Genomic DNA, 7,898 nt, shown 5'->3' with positions numbered 1-7,898 from the left:
TGGCCTGCTGTGTTCATCCAGCTCTACACCTTGTTATCCCATATTCTGTCAAGCTGGGTCTAAAAATTGGAGAATTCTGCATACTTTTAAAAATCTTTAACTTTTATGAAAACTCCAGGAATATCAGGGCCTGAGAAGTCAAAAGCAGTTCACAAAAGGTTCAGCTACACATCCTAGACAAGTTAGGACTTTGTTCTTTTTACAACAACAAAGATTCACTGATAAAAAATATACAAGCTTTGCAACTAACATTTTTGCTTCACATTGTCTAAAAAAGTAATATAACACAAGGATTGATAACTGAACTGCATTCAGAGATTGAATTTTACATTTCAGAGGCATATTCTAATCTTATAATATGAAGGAAAATTTTGACCACCCATGACATCATCAGCAAGGTTCGCCTTCTGGCGATCTGAGGGGCCCCTGATTTACATGGAATTTGATATAAAAACTTCCTTAGAATCGAAGAGGATTGTCTTTCACAGGAATTGAGTAATCAAAAGCAAATCTGCAGCATAAAAAGGAAGGATCTCATGACAGTTAAGAGACCACCCCCATCCAAAAGAAATTAATTACAAAGACTCAAAAAATACTATAACATTCAGCAGCAAAGCAAATAAAGGAAATTCACTTAAAGGGCTCAGGGACATCTCACTCAAGGTAACCACTAATTTAATATTTGATGGATAACCCATTTAAAATATTTTAATTTAATAATTAAACTTTAAAACTGGATTTTCTATTAGAAATAAAACTATCATCTTTTTTCCTAGAACATAAACTAACGTTGCAATTCACTGTTTTCACCCGGACTTTGAATGTCATGTCGTTTTCAGTTCTTTAATAAACCTTTTTATATCATTTAGATTTGTTTTGTCTGTCAGTCCTCTGCTTTACCAACTTGAGAACATGAATCCATACTCCTTTATTTTTGTGGGTGGAAGAGTAGAAGGAATTATTATGCAGACCCTTATAAAATCTAGGAAATTTATGATCTGTTTTTAACTTCTTAAAAAGACTAGAGGGCATCATTAATCTGGCCTAGTCCTTAATCTTTGGGGAGAGATTGATCAATCATTTAGACCCATTTAAGCATCTTTAGTTTCAAACTTTCTCTGCTGAAGTTGAGAGGAAGTTAACTGAGAGGAACATCTAATCTAGGATTGTCACAAAAAGGTCTACGATTGCAACACATCACATCTTATTTACTTGTTGCTAGACAGGTGTCTCAGATTTTGCCTTCTCATAGAATTGCTAAGTTTCCTCAACAGTCAAAATGTTGGTGGTTGAGTTTACAGTCTTGTTTGAACACTAACTCGTCAAATATAAGATACCAACTAAATTGCCTTATTTAGCCAATAAATTGAGAAAGGCAACCCTATATTATCACAAAAGTCTAACCAAGTGCTGTAATAGGGTTACATCTAGAATGCTGCGCTCAGCATGGGTTTCATAAAAACCATTGAAAACCACATTGCAGGCAGTCCAGTCAAGAACTACAGGACTTTTTAATGAATTTTGAAAGCCTGGACTTAAGGAAATTTATCTTGGTAATTCATGGAGGAGGATAAAGAGATATTTGGAAATGATCATGCTATAATAACAATTAAGATTGTGACCAAAACTTACAACTTTCCATTTAAGAGCATCCAACGAAGGGCTCCTGAGCATTACTTCAGTCAGTCACCTATCGTTCACAATATCTTTTAAAAGCATTCCAAATCTGACTTGGGAACCAATCTAGTTTTGTTAACAATGCTCGGGAGGCTGAGCAGTGCTTACCAGAACTAGGTCCAGAAATTACATAATATCAGTAATTTTGGAGTCCCAAAAAATCGACATGTGCTGGCTGGTGAAAACATGGACTTCTTCATTCACAGCATTCTCTGAATAAACTACAAAATAAAACCAAATCGCAATCATCTTGATATTTACTTCGACAAAAGAAATGCTTAGAGCAGTCATCATCGAGCACCATTATTTCAATAGGAATGGTATCATTATATAGCTTGTACAAAAATTAAATGTTAAAAACACAATTTGCAAATCACAAAACAACCTCTTCGAGTTGACATACTTGGATACAAATGCATTTGTTTGTTTTTGTATGAGTCAACTTTTACGGTACATTTCGGCACTTGTTATGACAATGTGATAGGAGACTTGTGCAATGTAAAGAAAACTATTTCATGTTTTATGAACAGATATTGACATTGGTAAGTTATACATATTAGCCAACTTTAAAAACTTTTTAAAGCAGTTGCAAAGTATAATTATTTTGGTGTTATAAACAAATTTGTTAAAGGATTCAGAATTACTGCTCTTCAATTCACTATTACACATTCAATTCATGTCTTATGTCACATGTACAACAGTTAGCTAATAATAATAGTAATAATAATACAAATCCATAAATCTTCTCAGTTGAATTTTATTGGTACTTCTTCTGAAATGTAACAGTTCCATTTAGACAGCGATTCGTCCTATGCAACCCAGGGAAGACTAGAGAACAGGAGGCAACCTTCCAGCCCATCACATCTCCATTGGTTCTTTGCTAGACCAATAGAAAACCAATCCTACTACCTTGATTTCTCTCTAGCTCTTTATTTTGTTCAAATTGAAGTTTTCAATCATCTCAACCTCATCCATATTCCATTTCAAAGCATTCCATGTATCAAGTAGCAAAGATTTTCTCCAACTTTCTTCACTCTATTTTAAATTGATAGCCTTTTGTTAATGACCAAACGAAAAAGTATTTCCCTGTTCATGTTATCAAAATTCAATTAAGACAAGTTTTGCTAAATCTCTCATTAACCATTTCTACTTGGCAGAAACAGTGTCAGTTTCACAACTGTCTTTTCATATCTACAAATCAAATTTTCTATTTGAGGTATCATATGGCCAATTTATTATTTCAGCTTCCTTTGGCTTTACTGTACTTTCTCAGAGTAGGTTCAAAAATTGTACTTATACTTTCAGGAAATCCTAGCTTTTTGAATTCTAGCTCTCAGTTCATGCAGACCCTCTCTCCTTTAAGTGTTTATTCCATTCCTTGTTTCTCCTTAAAAATTATTACCTCACATTTATCCATGTTAAATTGCATTTGCCATTTGTCTAAGCATTACGGTAATGTAATTGCTTATATCTTGTATAGCCTTCTCACTGCTTGTTAGCGCGTTAACTTATTTGTGCCAACAAACTTTGAATTTGGATAGCCAGTGACATATAAATATGATGTTGTATCTAAATCATGTACCTATGGTAGAAAAGTGAATCCAAAACTGTCTCCTAGAATACATCATTTCCAACCATTCTCACTTACCTTAACTCACTGTTCCTTGTCTGGCAACCAAATTTTAATCCTATCAAATTTCTATTGTAATATAGGTTTGTCAATTATTATTATGTAGAAACTTGGTTGTAAAATGGACAGTATAATGTTTAGCTTTAAACTCGATCTGTATTTCTTCATTGTGGGTTAAGGAAGGGAGATATAGTTTTAATTTTTTTGAGTTTTGAGAATGTGCCAGCTTTTTTGGAAAATTGCTTGCATGCATTTAAATGAGGCTTTAAAACCGCCTTTAAGTGAAAAGTTTTGTGATTTATAAAACAAATGGTACAAGAGAGAAAAAATTAGGCTGTTGCATAGCAACAATGGGTCCTACAAAAGAGAGAGAGAAAAACCAAAGGAAGATTTACTTCAGAAAAAGAAACAAAACCATCCAGAAGGTTAATGGCTGTTGCAGGTTATTGTCAAAGAGAACTAGTCTGTGGCAGCAAGCTTAGTAGTCTTGAAAGCAGTTTGGGCTGAAAAGAAGTGATTCAAAAGTAAGTAAGAGAAAAGCTCTAGAAAGAAAGCTGTGGAAGAACTGTTCATGGACCCCATTAAGAAACAAGAGAGCGGTCTTCAGTATTTTGTTTAAGAGTCTCTTTAAGAGGCATTAGTTTTTGACTGAATGCAGGCTTGTTAAGTACAACTGTGTCCACTTAACAGGAAGTTTAAAGTGGAAATATTGGGTTCTTATGGTACAGTCGTAGTGTCCATACCTCTGAGCCAGGAGGCTTAGGTATAAGTCTCACCAGCTCCATAGCTTTGTCACAACAGGTTAATTAGGGAGGGATCTTCTGTACAATGGCAGTGACCCTACCTCTGGGTCAGGAAACCTAGGCCCAAGTCCCACGTGCTCCAAGGATGTTCAAGAACATCTCTGAGCAGGTTGATTAGAAATTAGATATTGGGTTCTTGTGGCACAGTGGTGGCGTCCCTACCTCTAAGCCAGGAGATACCATTTCAAGTCTCACATCTCTGAACTGGGTGATTAGAAAATATCTGGTTAAAATAGGGTGGTTCTTCACTGAGGTTTAAGTATCTTTAAGGCTGCTGTTCAGGGTTGAATACTTATTTCTGATAACTATAAGTAGACAGTTTTAAATCATTCCTCTATAATGTAAAATAGTTTTTCTTTCTTTTGTATGTAATAAACCTTGAAAGTTTTTTTTGTTCAAACCACATGTGAATATGTTTAATGACTGACCACCACAGTAAACAAATTACAAAAATGAAACTTGTTGTCTATCAAGCTATGTTTCATTCTAGAATCTGACTTGATCAATATTACCAGCAATTGGAATTAGAACACTATTGGGAGACATTTCATTGAATATCTTGTGAAAATCCGTACATATTTCATCTACTGCATTTCTGTACAAAATTGGTCATTTTGCAAAGCACTCGAAAGTTTGTCAAATGCAGCTGATCTTTAACAATTCTATGTTAAATGCACTTGATTAACCAATGCCTTTCTAAATACTAATTTTTACCTCATCTGAGAGTTTGTTGATCATCAGTGAACTATCTTGTCAGCCTCCTGTCAATCGCCCTTCTTGAACTAAATTGCTGCATCAGCTATTGTCCAGGCCCTCAGCACAACTTGCACATTGTAGAAGAAATAAATGAATACTGCCAGGACCATTGTTGCAGCAAGGAGATTTTGAAATGGCTTGACAGATCTATGGGAATCCCAGTCAAACTCAGAAGGGAGAAAAAGCAAAGTTGAAAAAGGAAGGCATAAACTCATTAAGTGAAGATTGCTAAGGAAACAAAGATTAGAAAATAAACAAGATAATTGATTAATAACTTAGGTATTAATGGACAAAATCAACATGAAAGGTGTAAAGGGCAAAGAATCCTTTAAATATACTTTTTTTCTGGCAAGCACGTAGAAGTCTCACCAGAGAATAGGCTGTTTTAGATTTAGCTTCAGGGAATAAACCTGAGAAACTGTTAGTAGAACAGTATTTTGGTGGTAATGATCATAATTTAAGTAGATTTCACATAATTACAGAAAGGAACAAAGATAGAACAAGAGTAGAACTTTTAACTGAGGAACGGACAATTTTAATAAACTGAGACTGGAAACAACTACTTGAAGTTCAACCAATGTCAGACCAGTGGGACACATTCAAGGTGGAGGCAGAGAAGATTCAGAATAAATATGTTGACAGACAACAAATCTTGTTTCCTCCCCAACCACTCTTCACTGCAGAAGAACAGCAGAACAACTAAGGAACAAGTAGGGATTCAAGGCCAAAAAGATGACCTGTGTGGGAGGCAGAAGATATGGGCACGATTCTTCAAGAGAGTTTTGCATCTGCCTTTACAAAGCAGGGGCCCAATATAGAAACAGATAGCAGGACCTGCAGATGCTGGAGAATCTGAGATAACAAGGTGCAGAGCTGGATGAACACAGCAGGCCAAGCAGCATCAGAGGAGCAGGAAGGCTGACGTTTCGGGCCTAGACCCTTCTTCAGAATGCTGCTTGGCCTGCTATGTTCATCCAGCTCTGCACCTTGTTAGCCCAATATAGAAACGTTTGTTTAAGGGAGTATGTGAAATACTAGATGGGATAAACACAGAAGAAATATTAAATGGTTTAGAATCTTTGAAAGCGCACAACCTGCTAGAGCTGGATGAAGTCCTCAGGCTGTTAAGAAAAGCAAGGCATAGAACAGCAGAATGTGAGAGCATCATTTCCCAATCCTCCCTAACTATAGGTATGCCACTAAAGAACTGGTAACATTACATAGTTACAGGCTAGTCAGCCTAACTTCACTCGTGGGCAATTACAGGGAAAAATTCTAAAGGACAGTATAAACCATGATTTAAAAAGGCACAGATTCATCAAGTCAGCATTGCATTGTTATGAGAAGGTAACGTTTGACTAAATTAATAAATATTTTGACAAGGTAACAAGGAGGGTTGATCATGGTAACATGCTTGTAGACAAGATACAATCTCTAATTTGTATTACTTTCTAAATGCTTACAAAGTCCTTATTGTTTCTTTTTATATTATTGTTCAACTTTTAATATTTTTTTAATTCATTCACGGGATGAGGGTGTCGCTGGGTAGGCAGCATTTATTGACCATCCCTAATTACCCAGAGGGCAGTTAAGAGTCAACCACATTGCTGTGGGTCTGGAGTCACATGTAGGCCAGACCTGGTAAGGATGGCAGTTTCCTTCCCTAAAGGACATTAGTGACCAGATGGGTTTTTCTGACAATTGATTCATGGTCATCTTTAGATTTTTAATTCCAGATATTTATTGAATTCAAGTTCCGCCATCTGCCATGGTGGGATCTGAACCCAGGTCCCCAGAACATTATCTGGGTCTCTGGATTAACAGTCTAGCAATAATACCACTAGACCATCGCCTCCCCATTCTCCTTCATGTTTGATAATTTCCTTCTTCACCTTGCCAATGCATATTCTGTGCTCTTAATGGTTTTCTTAGCATTTTTGTCTGAGTATCATATGCCTCCCTATTAAATTGGTTTAATTTTATCAACTTTTTTATCCAAGGATTTCTTTTATCTATTGTTTAATGCAATATGTAACTGAAACATGTAACATTATAAAGGACCTAGATAGAGTTGATAGTAAGGAGGTCGATAAAGAGGGGTTATAGATTTGAAGTAACTGGCAGGTTTAAAGGGGTTGAATTTTTTCCCCCACTAAAGGGTGGTGGGGATTTGGAATTCACAGCCATAATCTTGTGTTTTGTGTAACTAGTTAGTCTCTGCCATCCCCTTTCTGAGTTAACAACTTAAACTGTGTACAATATGGTACATTTAGAAAGTAACACAAATTAGAGATTGCATCTTTCAAGAATGAAAAGGAATCTAATTTTGGAGGAGGAAGATATGTCTGAAGCATTAAATAAATATTTTGCCTTTCTTAAAAAAAACTGGTCCAATTCAAATAGAAGTGTACTGGAAGAAATTACTTATCAATTGTTAGAGGTGTTTGTTCAGAGGAGCTGCTAATGGAAAGATTAGCAGAACTTGATAGTCAGCAGTACCATATCGTACACAGCTTAAGTTGTGTACTCCCTTTCTGCCCTATAGAAATAAACATAGTTTACATCTAACAACTTCTATTTGAAGACCTGTTTGCTAATTTCTCTATCAAATTTTTGTCTTGCTCTTAATCTGTTATTTTCATAACTTCATCTTCCAGCATTAATCAAGCAATGCTTCTTTGCCTTTTTGACTCAAACATTATTAATCTAGGAAGCAGTAATGAATGCATTCTTAAAAAGAATCCCTCACATGGCATTTCTTTTATTCTACTTTAAATCACCCAATACTGTCATCCTATCGCTCTTACACATTTCATAATTGGAATAGAAATGAGAGTAAAAGTTTGAAAGTAAGCCAGCAACTAAATTGTAATTCATTATAATCTTGATAATTAATGTGACTCACAAAATAAATCCTCTCTCTCATTAGAGATAACAAGATGTAGAGTTGGATGAACACAGCAGGCCAAACAGCATCAGAGGAGCAGGAAAGCTGACGTTTCGGGTCTAGACCCTTCTTCTGAAGAAGGGTC

The 7,898-nt window shown here is 35.7% G+C and overlaps 1 long non-coding RNA gene across 3 annotated transcripts in view; it reads right to left on the bottom strand.

The window, feature by feature from the left end:
* LOC125481054 overlaps positions 1-5,750 on the bottom strand; it is a 13,245-nt gene extending 7,495 nt beyond the window's left edge. Inside the window, exon 1 of one of the 3 annotated variants that reach the window (XR_007262634.1) lies at positions 5,701-5,750. This is a non-coding gene — a long non-coding RNA (uncharacterized LOC125481054). Of the gene's footprint in view, positions 1-1,785 lie in introns of all 3 variants that reach the window. The other 2 variants (XR_007262633.1, XR_007262632.1) reach the window with 2 other exon arrangements.
* Positions 5,751-7,898: the final 2,148 nt, after the last annotated feature.

Source organism: Rhincodon typus, chromosome 8 (assembly GCF_021869965.1).
Source record: "Rhincodon typus isolate 14 chromosome 8, sRhiTyp1.1, whole genome shotgun sequence".
In the NCBI taxonomy this organism is placed as follows: Eukaryota; Metazoa; Chordata; class Chondrichthyes; order Orectolobiformes; family Rhincodontidae; genus Rhincodon; species Rhincodon typus.
This window is presented reverse-complemented; position numbering and strand designations above follow the sequence as displayed.